Raw genomic sequence first — 15,311 nt, forward strand, 5'->3', positions numbered from 1 at the left:
TTGTGACATCATCAAGGTTAGGTGCTCAACTCATGTGGGTCAGTCATGTGGGGCGCCCACCATGGTGGTCGACCCATATGGGTGAACCTACATGAGCTCCATCTTTGCTGGCTTTAGCCCAATGAGACATTTCACACGGGTTTCAGGTTTTTCTGTAAAAATTCAATAAAATCTTTCTAAATTCAACATTCTATATATGGACCCAACCCATTTGACATTTATGGTGCATCCCTCACACATGATCGGACCATCTTTTTTGGAAAATAACTTTTTGGACCAAAATGCCCCTATTTGACTGTTAGACATCCAAATGCGACCAAAATACCCTCAGATTGGTTCACTCCTAAAAAATTAAAAATGGAAAGTCTTTGTGGTCAAACTTCAAAAATAGAAAATTTTAAAATTGGGTCCTTTCGATGAGCAATACTAAACATGATCATTTGGTATCCTCTAAAAATACCGAAAATGCCCCCAACACTTAGAATTTCCAAATTAAGCGAAACCCCTGAGAAATTCTAAATTTAGCAGGTTTTCTAAAATTTAGGAAATCATTCATAGTCTCTCAGACATATTTCGGGGATCAAAAGAATTATACAGAAAAAGACCAAATTACCCCGAGGTGCTAGAATTTGGGGAGACTAGGGAAAACCCTGAGAAATTCCAAAAATAGCAGATTTTCAAAAATTTATGAACGGACTCAAGATTTCTTAGACACAACTTAGGGACCAAATATGATACGTTGGAAATGTATAAAATACACCCGAAGTGCAAGACTAAGAGAAAATCTTGAGAGATCTAAATTTAGCAGATTTCCCAAATCTTACGAAATTACTCCTAATCCATCAGCCGTACCCTCGAGATGGTTTTGGATATATGAGAAATGATTGAAATATCCATAAGATGATGAAAATGTGGAAGCCCCATGAGTTTTTAAAAATAACAGCTTTTTCAAAATTTGTAAAATCACTCAAGATTTCTCAAATATAACTCGGGGGTCAAACGAGACACATCGGGAATGACCAAAATACCCCTGTAGTGTAAAAATGGGCAAAAATGAGGGAAACCCAAAAAATTCTAAAAATAACAGGTTTTTTTTTCAGTTGGTTAGAAACTTGAATTTTCATCTTCTAGATACCATTGGAACACCTTAGAAACCTTTAGAATCGCGAATCAACTTCAAAATTCCTTCAACGAGGTAAAATCTACGCTAAAATGCACAGATGCCTAATCCTAGGTGGAATGTGAACTCGAGACTTGATAAACTACCGAATCTTTTATTTTTTAAAGTATATCAAAATGGGGGTGTCTACATATATATATATGTATATATATATATATATATATTTAAGAATGATGCTCACTTAGTCTGTTTTTTTGTCAATGATAACCTATTATGAGGCTTGGACCAATTCTTCTTTGCTAATTTACCTGGTGTTGCTACCATCATATGCTATCAAGTGTTCAGGCTTGGCCTGTTCTACCATTTTTCTAAATATTTCATGATGAATTAACTTGGGAATGTTAATCACCATTTGATAGATTCTTAAGATGATAAAAAATAAGAATGATAAGTATATAAAAAAAATGGTTGTGTTAATGTCATTACTTAGGGCATGGAAGTCAATGTCTATGTGATGTGGTGGATATCCTAGTTACGATGCGTGCACTCTGTTATTACTCTATCAATGTACCAGGGAACATTAATATTCACTTATATTTTGAATATGTTGAAAATATTTGTCATTTTCTAGCTGAAACAGTCATATATATCTTGGACAATATTGCAAGTTAGAAAGCTGTTAAGAGTATATGTGATCATAAGAGTATGATATGATCTATATAATTGTCCTTTTGTTAGATCTCTTATATGGACATTGTTTGGTATTAAATCCCTGAAAAACATCTTATTCCTTCTATTGTTTTTCACTTTGGTTAAATGTTGAAAATGATAATACAAATAATGAATTTTTTACTGATTCCTTAATATTAATGGTATCTTGTTTATTGAATGCGAATCCTATATTTGGCTTACTTATTCCTTAGGATGGAACATAATAATTCATAGGAGTAACTGTCTCTCTATAGCTTAGATATTTTTTTAGTTACAGATCTCCAAGCCCATCATTTATGGGACTTGCTTAGTCCATATAGAATTTTCCCCATTTTTCCCTTTTCTTTTAAGAAGACTTTCCTAGTCTTTTAGACATATACCTTTAAATTGAATTATTCTCTCATTGCGAGGGCAATGAAAGAGTCACCTAGAGCCCTCATTAGGAGACATGTTTTGTCTCATAAGACAGTTCTCCTTTGGAGACAAGCCGTGTCTAGTTTAACCTTTATAAGTTAGAGACTAACTTAGTCTTTTTAGTTGCCCTATCCTATTTATCATTGCAAGGGCAATGATAGGGATACTTGGAGCCCACTTAGAAGTCTGTCTTTTAGCTAGGATTTAGCCCTATAGTTCTAGAGTTTGTCCTTTAGTGTTGTTGTCACTCACATTTACCTTAGAAACTAATTCAGTCTTATTAGAGCTTTTGCCTTACTTGGGATCTTATTCATTTTTATTTCCACCTTGGGACACTAGTTTACTTGTTTAGGATTTTTCCTTTTAGCCCTAGCGATTTTACCCTAGTGTCTTGTTTTGTCTGTTCCCGTTGGCTAAAAGGGTAAAATCATTTAAAAATCCAAAAACAGTAGAAATTTAAAAGAACAAAAACATCTGAAAAGATTTTAAAAATATTGAAACCTCTGAAACATTAAAGATTTTAGGAGCGTATTAGGAAAGTTCGTCTCCGAACTACGTTGGCTTGATCCTCTTCCACGAGGTATGTATTCACCTTGGGATCTTTATCCCAAGTCCAGTCAAACTTTTCAAATAAATCCTTGTTAAGTTTTCAAAAAAATCATTTCGACCAAAATTATTTTTTAAACAAATAATTTCAATTAACTACATTTAGAAAAAGATCTTCCTCTAGAGTTAGGAGTATATCCTAGATGTTTAGAGTGTTTTAGAGTTTAGGAGTTTGTCATAGATGTTTAGGAGAGTCATAGAGTGAGGAGCTCATGTGCGGTCAGTTTGACTATATAGATTGGCGCATAGTCTGCTGATGGCTAGTAAAGGATTCCCTTAGTGAGCTTATCTGTTTTTGTAAGCCCAATGGTTTTTACCTTGGCATTCCCATCTTGTTTTGATGATTCCAATACACAAGTGATCATTTATCACTAATGTGTTTGTTTGTCTAAGTTGTAGATCTTGATAAAGTAAGATCAAGGATGCTTGGATTGAAGGCCAAGAAGCCCACATTGGACCACTAATTGGAAGGCCAAAGTCATCAAGCAAGAAGTCATGAAGACTTGAAGACATGAAGAAATTAATATTGAAGACCATTTCTTAAAATGTAATTGATCCAAACCTAGATTAGGTTTTTAGAGGCATGATTAAAGTAATCTCACACACCCTAAATAAACAAGTGATTGTACTTGTGGAGTTCCAACACCTTGGAACCCTCTTAGCAATCCCATCTTGATTGAGAACTGGAAGCCCAAAAAACAGAATTGAAAATCTGCTCTGCATAGGCTTCTCGGAACTCCGAGAATTCTCGGAACTCCGAGAATTATTCTCGGAACTCCGAGAACACTCCAACGGTCTGAAAAAGAGCCGTTTGGAATTTTGCTGGAATTACCTCAATGCCATTGAACGGTCATATTTTGGTTTTCCTATAAATATGAGTGTTCTAAACATACAAACTATCAATCCTAACACTCTTAAACTTCATTTGAATACCCAAGAGTGAATCAAGCTTCAATTGTGCCTCTCATCACCAACTCTAGGATTTGGATCATAGGCTCTCAATTGTACATCTTTTGTAACCCTTGTGAAGGGATCTTTTAGTTCTTTATTTCATCTTTCAAGATTTGTATTCGGGCGAGTATTCGGAGAAGCGGAGCCCTTTTTCTCCGTGGTGAGGATTGCCACCAAGGTTAAAGCAATTGTAATTGGCACCGATCTTCGCCAAGGTTAAGAAGATCAAATAGTGAAGCCATCAACGGGTTTGGTTGGTGGAGTGGAGTAGGCCTCGAGTTTGAGGACCGAACCACTTTAAATCTCGGGTGCACTCTTTCTATCTCTTTGCTCTTTCATTTGCATTGCACCATTAGATTTAACTTGTATGCTTAAAATATTGTTTTTGATCTCTTAATCTGTTTAAGTTTTTCAAATTGGTAAATTCTAGTTTTCTTAAACAACCGTATTCTCCCTCCTCAATAGTTGCCATTTCTAATTCAACTTGGGACCCCCTATATCGGATTTTCACTTGGTATCAAAGCCTTGGCTCTTAAAAGATTTTAAAATTTTTGAAAAAGTTATTTCAAAATCTAACTAGGGAAAGATTTTATTTGGCAACTTCTAATTGTGAAATGGCACACCAAATTGGAACCGGACTTCCGGAAGGCCATTCCACAACTAGACCTCCTTTCTTCAATGGGTCAAACTATGGACATTGGAAAACAAGGATGCGCATCTATCTTCTTTCGATAGATGTGGAACTTTGGTACATTGTTGAAAATGGATACAATGTACCTTCCAATCCTTTTGAAGAATGGAATGTGGTAGAGAAAAGGCAAGCTAATTTGAACTACAAAGCAATAAATTCATTGTTTTGTGCCTTAGCTACCGAGGAGTTTAATAGAGTTGCTCTTTTTGATTCCGCCAAGACTATTTGGGATACCCTTGCAACTACCCATGAGGGAACATCACAAGTCAAGGATTCCAAAATAAACTTGTTAAAGAGCAAGTATGAAATGTTTAGAATGAGTCCAAACGAGAGTATTTCGGAAATGTATACTCGTTTTTCTATTATTTCTAACGAACTAGCTAATCTTGGTAAATCTTATCCTAACGATGAGCTTGTGAGTAAGTTACTTAGGTCTCTTCCTCCCCATTGGGATCCAAAGGTGACCGCGATTCAAGAGTCAAAAAATCTCAAGACTCTAACCATAGAGGAGCTTGTAGGATCTCTCATCACCCATGAGATGCTCCTTACTAGCCGACAAGAGGAAAAGAAGCCAAAGGAGAAGGAGAGGGAATTTAGATCCCTAGCACTCAAGGCTTCCAAGGAAGACTCATCAAGTGAAGCGGATAGTGACGAAGAAGAAGCTTTACGACGATTCAAGAGCTTGTGGAGAAAGAAGCATAAGAAAGATAAGAAGAAGAAAGAGGAAAGTGATGTTGAAAGAGCTTTAAGATGCTTCAATTGCAAGAAGATTGGACACAAAAGACCGGATTGTCCACTTCTAAAATCTACTTCCTCTAAGTACAAGGGTAAGAAGGATTGGAAGAAGCATAAGGCTCTTGCCGCCGGTTGGGATGCGTTAAGCACATCGGGCAAAAGCTCAAGTGAAGGGGAAGAAAATAAAAAAGATGATCTTTGCTTCATGACAATCACCCATGAAGTTGAGGTAAACTCTAACCCCTCATATTCTTCATCTAGTAGTAAAAGTGATAGTATACCTTATGATGAATTATGTGAAACCTTGCATACCCAAATTTCCAAAAACAAAGTTCTTAAAAAATCCATTTTAAAATTAGAAAAAGAACTTGAATTTTTGAAAAGTGATTTATCTTCTTCCATATCTCAAGAACAAGTTACACTTGAAAATCATAAACTTGAGATTAATACCCTTAAGGGTAGCTTGGATGAGAAAACTTGCCAACTTTTAAAATTTCAAAATATGGCAAGCTCCTCCAATTCTTATGAAGATGAAAGAAATGAGCTTTTAGTTCAAACATCCCATCTTCATAATGAAAATGAAAGACTTAGATTATGTTTACATGGATTTCTAAATGGAAATAAAATTATTGACATAATCCTAAGTAAAACTAGTCTTAGACCTCAACATGCTTATCATGATAGGACTAGTGTATCTAACCCTCTTGTTAGATGCCATTTTTGTGGAATGAATGGTCATTACCAATTCCAATGTGCATCCAAGAGTAGGGCTAGATGTGGGACCAAGAAATCTTGGGTTCCCAAAACCCCCATATGATGATATTCATATTGTGTAGATTAGGGGTTTTTGAACTTAAAATTGAATATATTTCATTTGTATTTTTTTTGATAACCCCTCTTGTATTGTAAAATTATTTTAACTAGGGGGAGTTAAAATTGAATTTTCTTTGAAAAAGGGGGAGCTTTAAAATTGTAAATTTTAAACCCTTGTTTTTCTTACCCCTTCTTTTTGTTGATGACAAAGGGGGAGAAGAATCTAGAGTAAAGTCTCTAGTGTAAGAAAAATGTGAAAAGAGTATATGCTTTGATTTGTAAATCTCTTGTGCTTGTCATCATCAAAAAGGGGGAGATTGTAAGCCCAATGGTTTTTACCTTGGCATTCCCATCTTGTTTTGATGATTCCAATACACAAGTGATCATTTATCACTAATGTGTTTGTTTGTCTAAGTTGTAGATCTTGATAAAGTAAGATCAAGGATGCTTGGATTGAAGGCCAAGAAGCCCACATTGGACCACTAATTGGAAGGCCAAAGTCATCAAGCAAGAAGTCATGAAGACTTGAAGACATGAAGAAATTAATATTGAAGACCATTTCTTAAAATGTAATTGATCCAAACCTAGATTAGGTTTTTAGAGGCATGATTAAAGTAATCTCACACACCCTAAATAAACAAGTGATTGTACTTGTGGAGTTCCAACACCTTGGAACCCTCTTAGCAATCCCATCTTGATTGAGAACTGGAAGCCCAAAAAACAGAATTGAAAATCTGCTCTGCATAGGCTTCTCGGAACTCCGAGAGGTTTTCTCGGAACTCCGAGAATTCTCGGAACTCCGAGAATTATTCTCGGAACTCTGAGAAATGGTCCAGTAGACTTTTTCCAATTTCTGTGAGGCTTCTCGGAACTCCGAGATTTTTTCTCGGAACTCCGAGAATTATTCTCGGAACTCCGAGAACACTCCAACGGTCTGAAAAAGAGCCGTTTGGAATTTTGCTGGAATTACCTCAATGCCATTGAACGGTCATATTTTGGTTTTCCTATAAATATGAGTGTTCTAAACATACAAACTATCAATCCTAACACTCTTAAACTTCATTTGAATACCCAAGAGTGAATCAAGCTTCAATTGTGCCTCTCATCACCAACTCTAGGATTTGGATCATAGGCTCTCAATTGTACATCTTTTGTGACCCTTGTGAAGGGATCTTTTAGTTCTTTCTTTCATCTTTCAAGATTTGTATTCGGGCGAGTATTCGGAGAAGCGGAGCCCTTTTTCTCCGTGGTGAGGATTGCCACCAAGGTTAAAGCAATTGTAATTGGCACCGATCTTCGCCAAGGTTAAGAAGATCAAATAGTGAAGCCATCAACGGGTTTGGTTGGTGGAGTGGAGTAGGCCTCGAGTTTGAGGACCGAACCACTTTAAATCTCGGGTGCACTCTTTCTATCTCTTTGCTCTTTCATTTGCATTGCACCATTAGATTTAACTTGTATGCTTAAAATATTGTTTTTGATCTCTTAATCTGTTTAAGTTTTTCAAATTGGTAAATTCTAGTTTTCTTAAACAACCGTATTCTCCCTCCTCAATAGTTGCCATTTCTAATTCAACTTGGGACCCCCTATATCGGATTTTCAGTTTTCCTAGTATACAACCTAATTGAACATAGGATGTAGAGACCACATGCATTAGTTTAAGGGTAAACTTGCATTTGGTTAAGACATATAGGAAGTCCTAAAATTCACAATTCACTTCAATTAACTAATCACATTCATAAAGCTTTAAAAACTAGTCCGGTCCTTTAGGTCAAGTCTAGTTTAGTGGTCTAGGCACAAAAATGTATTGTAGCTTAGAATAGGCCACAGAACTACGTTGACCTTGATTTCACAAAGAGGCTTGGATACGTAGGCAGCTTGGATGACTGGTCATCTAAGTGAAGGTGGTATTGTTGCACATTTTTGTTTTTGTTGTTTTAGAGTTTTTAAGAGTCCGTGGTTTGATATTTGTTGTTATCCATTGCATAGGAACATGTTAGTGTATTTTCTTTCTTTATCTTGAGTGTTTATTTTTTTTTGATATATCTCTTGTATAGTTTTACTTGCTCTTTCACATGATTAGCAGTAGCTTTACTTGTTTTATTTGCTTTTGTCATATCTTTAGCTATAGCATATTTACCTCTTACTGCTTTGCTTATCAGCTTACTCACATGCTTAGCTGTAGCATTTCTTTACTTTCTTATCTCATTTACTTGCTTAGCTATAGTTATTTACTGCTTTTCTTGCTTATCTTATCTCATTATATCTGTTCATTATCATTGTCATTATCTACTTAGCTGTAGATGTGAATGTGATTGTTTATTGCTTTCTTAGATGTGATGAGTCAGGATTAGATGGGATGTATGGAGACTGGTAGCAGGGTTATCTGTTATTGGATCGACACTAGTATTCTCCCCCTCCCCATGATATTGATGTACTTGTTTTAGCATTGTATATGTATTTTCATTTTATGAGGAGACGATGGATTATAGCGTTCATTTAAATGACAGATGATACTATTTCCAACTCTCTTTAGGCATGGATGTTAGATGAGATGTGTGGAGATAGGGAGCATAATTGTCTAATATTGGATTAGCTCTAGTCTTCTCCGCCTCTTTTAGAGACGATAGATTCTAGTATTTTTTCCAATGTCAGATGACGCTAATATCAATTCTCTTTAGGACTTGGATGTTTTATTTTTCTTTTGCCCATCCCCGGGTCATGCATGTTTAGGTATACATTTACTCGGGGATGATTGTTCCCATTTCATATGATTTTTGCCCAAATTCTTCAAACATAATAAAATTGGTATAAGAGACCGAGTGCGCTCGGGTGAGTGGGGTGCCTAACACCTTCCCTACTCATAACCAGACACGGACCCAATTGTTTCTGGTTATCCACTGCAAACAAATATTTTTTTTTGGTTCCATGGCCTATCCATGGATGGCGACTCTTTTACATTTGTAGGTACGTCTTGATTTCGAGTCCTGGCTCCAGATCAAGAGGTATCTCATATATCGCCACTCATGCTATGCTGTGAGGGCACCATTCTGAGAGTTCCTTGGTAGAGCTCTCCTTCACATGTGGAGATCTAAAGGACTGATAGGGACTCGTTCCTCGCCGCTTCTCGGATCGGGGTCCACAGGCTGACAGCTCTGCTGAGGATCTTTTGAAATATTGCCTAACTCTGTTAAAAATTCTATTTTTACTAATTTTGAAGAAATTTGGGCTAAAATCAGGTTAAATTGAAACTTTATCGTTAGAATCCAGGGGCACAAATTAGGTGAGTAATAAAACAAGGGCTCACACACCACTCTCATCCCTGCATATGTTATCATGTTTTGTGGTTACTTTTTGCTATGGTTTGTTGTGGATGTGATATCAGATGACCTATTCGGGGTACTATGAGCAGGAGCCGTGAGGGCTATACCTGCCTTCTAGAGCATCACCGCACCAGTAGTACACTCGACACTTGGACACTTCGTGTATAAAATGGACATAGTTCGTATATTGGAGGGAACTCACAGTATACAAGTAACTATGCACCCGGCCAAGTGGACCTCAGCCTTAGCCCCTCTATATTGCATTGTCCTTTTGTTTGCATATAGGGACGGACATGTATTGCTCACACATGTGGAGCTTAGAGTTAGGGGCCTTGTCCTATTTATAGACTAGGGTATCTCACCTTATGTGGCTACAACACGGTTTTAGTAAACTCATCAGTCAAGACTTTCTTGACTCCGCTAGATTAGACTAGGGATGGTGCTCCTCGTTAGGCTATATACATATGTGTGTGTATATATATATATATATATATATCTATATTTATTGATTATTAGGTTAGGGCCTACTTATTTAGTGATGTTTCCTTATCTAATTCAATCAATTATATGAATCCATGTTTCAGATCTAAACCTGGTCAGTGGCTTCTATTTTGGCACTCTCATGATCATGGTCTATCTCTTGATCTATTGATGATAAATTCAATCTTTACATTCCTTGATTATTAGACTAGGACCTACTTTTTGGTAGAGACTCCTTGTCTAAATCAATCAAATATATCCATCCATTATTCAGATTTTAGATCTGGTCCATGACCCTACTTTGTCATTATTATGGCCATGGTCTATCATCTGCGCTATTGATTATCCATTTGATCCATATCTTCTTATCCTCTATCTTTGTTTACCTTTGGATCTGTAGACACCCCCATTTTCCTACGCATTAAAAAGCAAAAGATTCGGTAGTATGATCGAGTTTTGAATCCGTATTCAGCATTAGATTAGGCATCATTGCATTTAGGGTAGATTTCATTTCATTATCGGAGTTTTGAAGTTGATTCGCGATCCTGAAGGTCTCTAGGGGGTTCCTTTGGCCTCTGGAAGATGAAAGTTTAAGTTTCCAAGCAAATGAAAAAAAACCTACTATTTTTATAATTTTCAGGGTTTACCTCATTTTTGCCTATTTTGCACTGCAGGGGTATTTTGGTCATTCCCGATGTGTCTCGTTTGACCCCCGAGTTATATTTGAGAAATCTTGAGTGATTTTACAAATTTTGAAAAAACTGCTATTTTTAGAAACTCATGGGGCTTGCACATTTTCATCATCTTATGGATATTTCAATCATTTCTCATATGTCCAAAACCATCTCGAGGGTACGGCTGATGGATTATGAGTAATTTCGTAAGTTTTGGGAAACCTGCTAAATTTAGATCTCTCAAGATTTTCTCTTAGTCTTGCACTTCGGGGGTATTTTAGACATTTCCAAACATATCATATTTAGTCCCTAAGTTGTGAGTCCGTTCATAAATTTTTGAAAATCTGCTATTTTTAGAATTTCTTAGGGTTTTCCCTAGTCTCGCCAAATTCTAGCACCTCGGGGTAATTTGGTCTTTTCCTGTGTATTTCTTTTGATCCCCGAAATATGTCTGAGAGATTATGAATGATTTCCTGAATTTTGAAAAACCTGCTAAATTTAGAATTTCTCAGGAGTTTCGCTTAATTTGGAAATTCTAAGTGTTGAGGGCATTTTGGGTATTTTCAGGGGATACCAAATGATTCTGTTTAATATTGCTCACCGAAAGGACCTAATTTTAAAAGTTTCTATTTTTGAAGTTTGACCACAAAGACTTTCCATTTTTAATTTTTCCCTTTAGGGGTGGACCAATCTGAGGGTATTTTGGTCGCATTTGGATGTCTAACAATCAAGTAGGGGCATTTTGGTCCGAAAAGTTATTTCCCAAAAAAGATGGTCCGATCATGTGTGAGGGATGCACCGTAAATGTCAAATGGGTTGGGTTCATATATAGAATGTTGAATTTAGAAAGATTTTATTGATTTTTTACGGAAAAACCCGAAACCCGTGTGAAATGGCCCATTAGGCTAAAGCCCGCAAAGATGAAGCTCATGTGGGTTCACCCATATGAGTCAACCACCATGGTGGGGGCCCACATGGTTGACCCACATGAGTTGAGCACCCAACCTTGATGATGTCACAATGGTGACATCATATTTGTTAAAAGAAAAATAAAAAAGGATAAAAAATGAAAAGAAGGAAAGAAGGAAAAGATGAATGATTGCTTAAAAAGGTCTTCTTCCAAAGAAGCAATGCGGAATGAGAATAACATGTCTTGATTGACAAGAAATTAAGATTGGAATCAAATCCAATTTGGAAACAAGAAAGAAAGAAAGCAAGAAGGGAAAATTAGAAACAAGCCAAAAAGGGAGCTCTCACATTGGAAATTACTATTTCTCTCTTAACCCTAACTTTTTTTGTATAAAAATCAAAGCAAACAATCCAAAAAAAGAAGGAAAAAAATCCAAATTCATCCATTTTCTCACTCCTCCTAAGAAATTTTTTTTTCTTTTCTCTCTTGAAATGTGTTCATATCTCTCAAGTGTTCTTCACAAAACAAATTCTTGAATTCATTTTTCTTCTTCAACAAATCACAGATCAAGGATCTTTGGGGTGTTCTTTGGGTCTTCTTCATCATATAAAAGGGTGCGACAAAGCGTATACCTCGAATCTACGCACCCTAGAGACAACGAGTGCGATCAACGGTAGGATCTTTATCTTTGTAATATCAAAAGTAGAAAAGCATGCTAGGGTTTTACTTTTGGTAGATCAAATCAATGAATTTTTCCTTGAAATTTCAGTATGTTATAATATAGATTATAAGTTTTCAAAATTCAAAATTTCACCAAAAAAGTAAACTTCCTCCATTTAATAATGATTTTCTTTCATTTTTTATTCAATATGGATTTCAATCGGATTATCAAAGCAAGTGTTAGAAAACGTGGGTTTCTTTAAAAAATGATATTTTTTGGGATTTCTGTAAAATAAAATACTACTGGAAACTTAATTTCCAACCGTGGTTCGGCCGTTTTATTTTTCATTCTATTTTTCAAAGAATAACCACGAAAATGGTTATTTCTTGATGAATGGAGCCAAAAGTATATCAAATCATGTTCAAATTTAGTAAAAGTTTGTTTCCAGTAGTTTTACAAGGTTTTACTGTTTTCTAATCGCTTCCCCGTTTTACGTGCCATAATTCTTTTTCTTATTAAATTAATATATTTTTAAAAATTTTCTTTACAAACCAGTAACTTTGGTTTCTAGAATGTTAGAGAAATATTTTCAACTAATTTTGCAAAGATTTGATAAGGTTTTACAATTTATTTTAATAAACGAGTTTTAACGCTTAGGAAACAAATTGATCTCTTATATTTAAAAACCAATTTTATGGAGGAGATTTTAGTTTTAAGTTTTGAAATTTTGATAATAAATTCTATAGTCTATTATATATCTACTGGAATTTTTCATTTGATTTTAGGATACCATTAGGTTTGCTTTTTAAGTAATTCTTTAGTTTTATCTGATTTTTGTGTGAATTTAAATGGGCATCAAATCATCATAAAAATTCATGAAAGTCATACAGTAGTCTAATCTGATGATTATCTTTATACTGTAAGAGTTTAAGTTAATATGAAATTGATATGCTATAGGTTACTGTGTTAATCTATAATCAGATTTGAATTTTGAAAAATCAGACATTGATATCTAATCTTAATGATAATTCATGCAAATTTTTCAGTAAGCTTTAATCATCTATATATTTATTCGGTAAAAGTTTGGAGTAATTTAAAATTGATATGATATACGTTACTGTGTTAATCTATAATCTGATTTGAATTTTGAAAAATAAAAAATTGATATCAAATCTTAATGATAATTCATGACATTTTTCTAGTAAGCCACAATCATCTATATCTTGTTACTGAAAAAGTTTCAACTGATTTGGAGTTTGATTGCTTAGGGTTACTGTCTAATCCTAGCAATCTGGTCTTAATGATATTAAATCACAATTTAATAGCAAATCAATACAAAAGTCAGTAAAAATCTCCAAAAAACCCTAAATTTTTATCATAAATTCAATCCCTAACTTTTTTGAAACAGAAACCTTAGGGTTCATAGATTGCCTTTGTAAATTGGCTATGCTGTGACAATTTAACTGCCGAGATCGTAACCATAATCGTATACTAATTGCGATCGATCCAGCATAATTGGAGTGCGTAAATTATAGTATGTTATTGGCTCCGGGGTCCACTGTCCACGGAAATCCTGAGAAAGATGCCAGGCAATAAGATACTATAACTTACGTGCTAAATTATACGAGGGTAGAGAGCACGATTTCCTTCCATGGTTGCGATTCAAGGCTGAAGCTTGCGAACCATAGAGCCTTTGGTATTCCTTAGATGTTTAGGAACCGAAAATCCTTGAAATCTGAAATCATTAACTTCAACAACTTGAATCAATTTACCTCATGTCTTTCGGAACCGTTGGATTGCGGTTTCCATCGTAAGAATCATTAGAGCCCTATTTAGGAACACTTACGAGTCCTAGGTTTTAGGGAGTCCTAGAGTTAGGAGTCCATCCTCATCACGGGCGTTTGCTATGGATAGCAACCGTGCCATAGATCTAGTTACAATAGTCACCCAATTTTTCCCTAGGACAAGCCTAGTTACCTAGGATGTAGGTTAACCTGCATTAGTCTAAGGGGCAACTTGCACTTAGATAGGATCATATAGCATCTTAGATGAAGTCCTAGGATAATAAAATCTTCAACTTGAATTAAATAACTTCTCTTAAAACTGTTGAAACAGTCAATCCAGTCTAGATCGCTGTCTTAGATGAGTTAGGCATAAGTAGCTTAGCTTAGGTGCACCGAACTACATCGACTATGATCCCAGTGAGGCTTGGGTACGTAGGCAGCTTGGATGCTAGATGGCATATCAATCACGAGTCGGCTCCCCACATAAGTGGGGTTTTGTACATTAATCCTTAAATTAAAAGTAATTAAATCACTTAGGACTTTCCATGAAATTAGAAGTTTAGGAGAACTTTCACTTAGATTGAATTCCAACAAATTAAGAAAATCAAGATACACATTTAGGAATTACATTGAAATTAGATCTTAGGATGCATGTCACATAGTTCGCACATTAATATAGAGTTAAATGAGCCATTTAAAAGAAATTCGAAAGAGTTAACTTTTGGAATTAAAGACCGATTATCGGGCAGGAATGGTGCATGTGGTGGTAACTCCCCATACCTTCCATTCTCGTAACCAGGTAACGAGTCTAGATTTCTGGTCAATTATGGGTCGTAGATCCCTCATCTAGGTGGCGACTCTGTCACTCTCTTTTGCGTGGAATTCGGATTGCCTTAGTGATCCCAAGTTCACGGAAAAGATGAATTAAATCACACCTTGCTAGGCTCGGCGGCTTACCCTTGCCCTTATGGGTACTGGGTTGCACGTTTGTTTGCACCCTATGGCTTAGTTCCTGCCTGCTTGGTTGGGTAATTAAAATCAATAATAAAAAGCACACGCCATTCGCGTGGGTACGAGAGACCAAGAGAGAGCGTGGCGGCTCGCGCCCCACCCCTCTCGCGGGATCGGGTCCCACAGTTTGGCGACTCTGCTGGGGACCACCTAACTTCATTAAAACTTCAAAGGATAACTCATTTGAATTTAATTTAACTGGCTCATGAAAACTCTATCTCTTATATACTTGTTAGATTAGTTTGTATGTTTTATTTTCTCATCACATTTTACTCAAATTTAATCTAACAAAACCTGAAGGCATCATAGATTGCGCAAACATATTGCACACACTTACATCACTTGCATCTAAACTCTTGCATCTCACATGCACACACATCCTATTTTAGGAACCCGGAGTGATATCTAGCATGGTTGACTGGGATTTCAT

The sequence above is a fragment of the Tasmannia lanceolata genome, unplaced genomic scaffold (assembly GCF_043159265.1).
Source record: "Tasmannia lanceolata isolate RefF3 unplaced genomic scaffold, GAP_Taslan_0.1 ptg000024l, whole genome shotgun sequence".
In the NCBI taxonomy this organism is placed as follows: domain Eukaryota; kingdom Viridiplantae; phylum Streptophyta; class Magnoliopsida; order Canellales; family Winteraceae; genus Tasmannia; species Tasmannia lanceolata.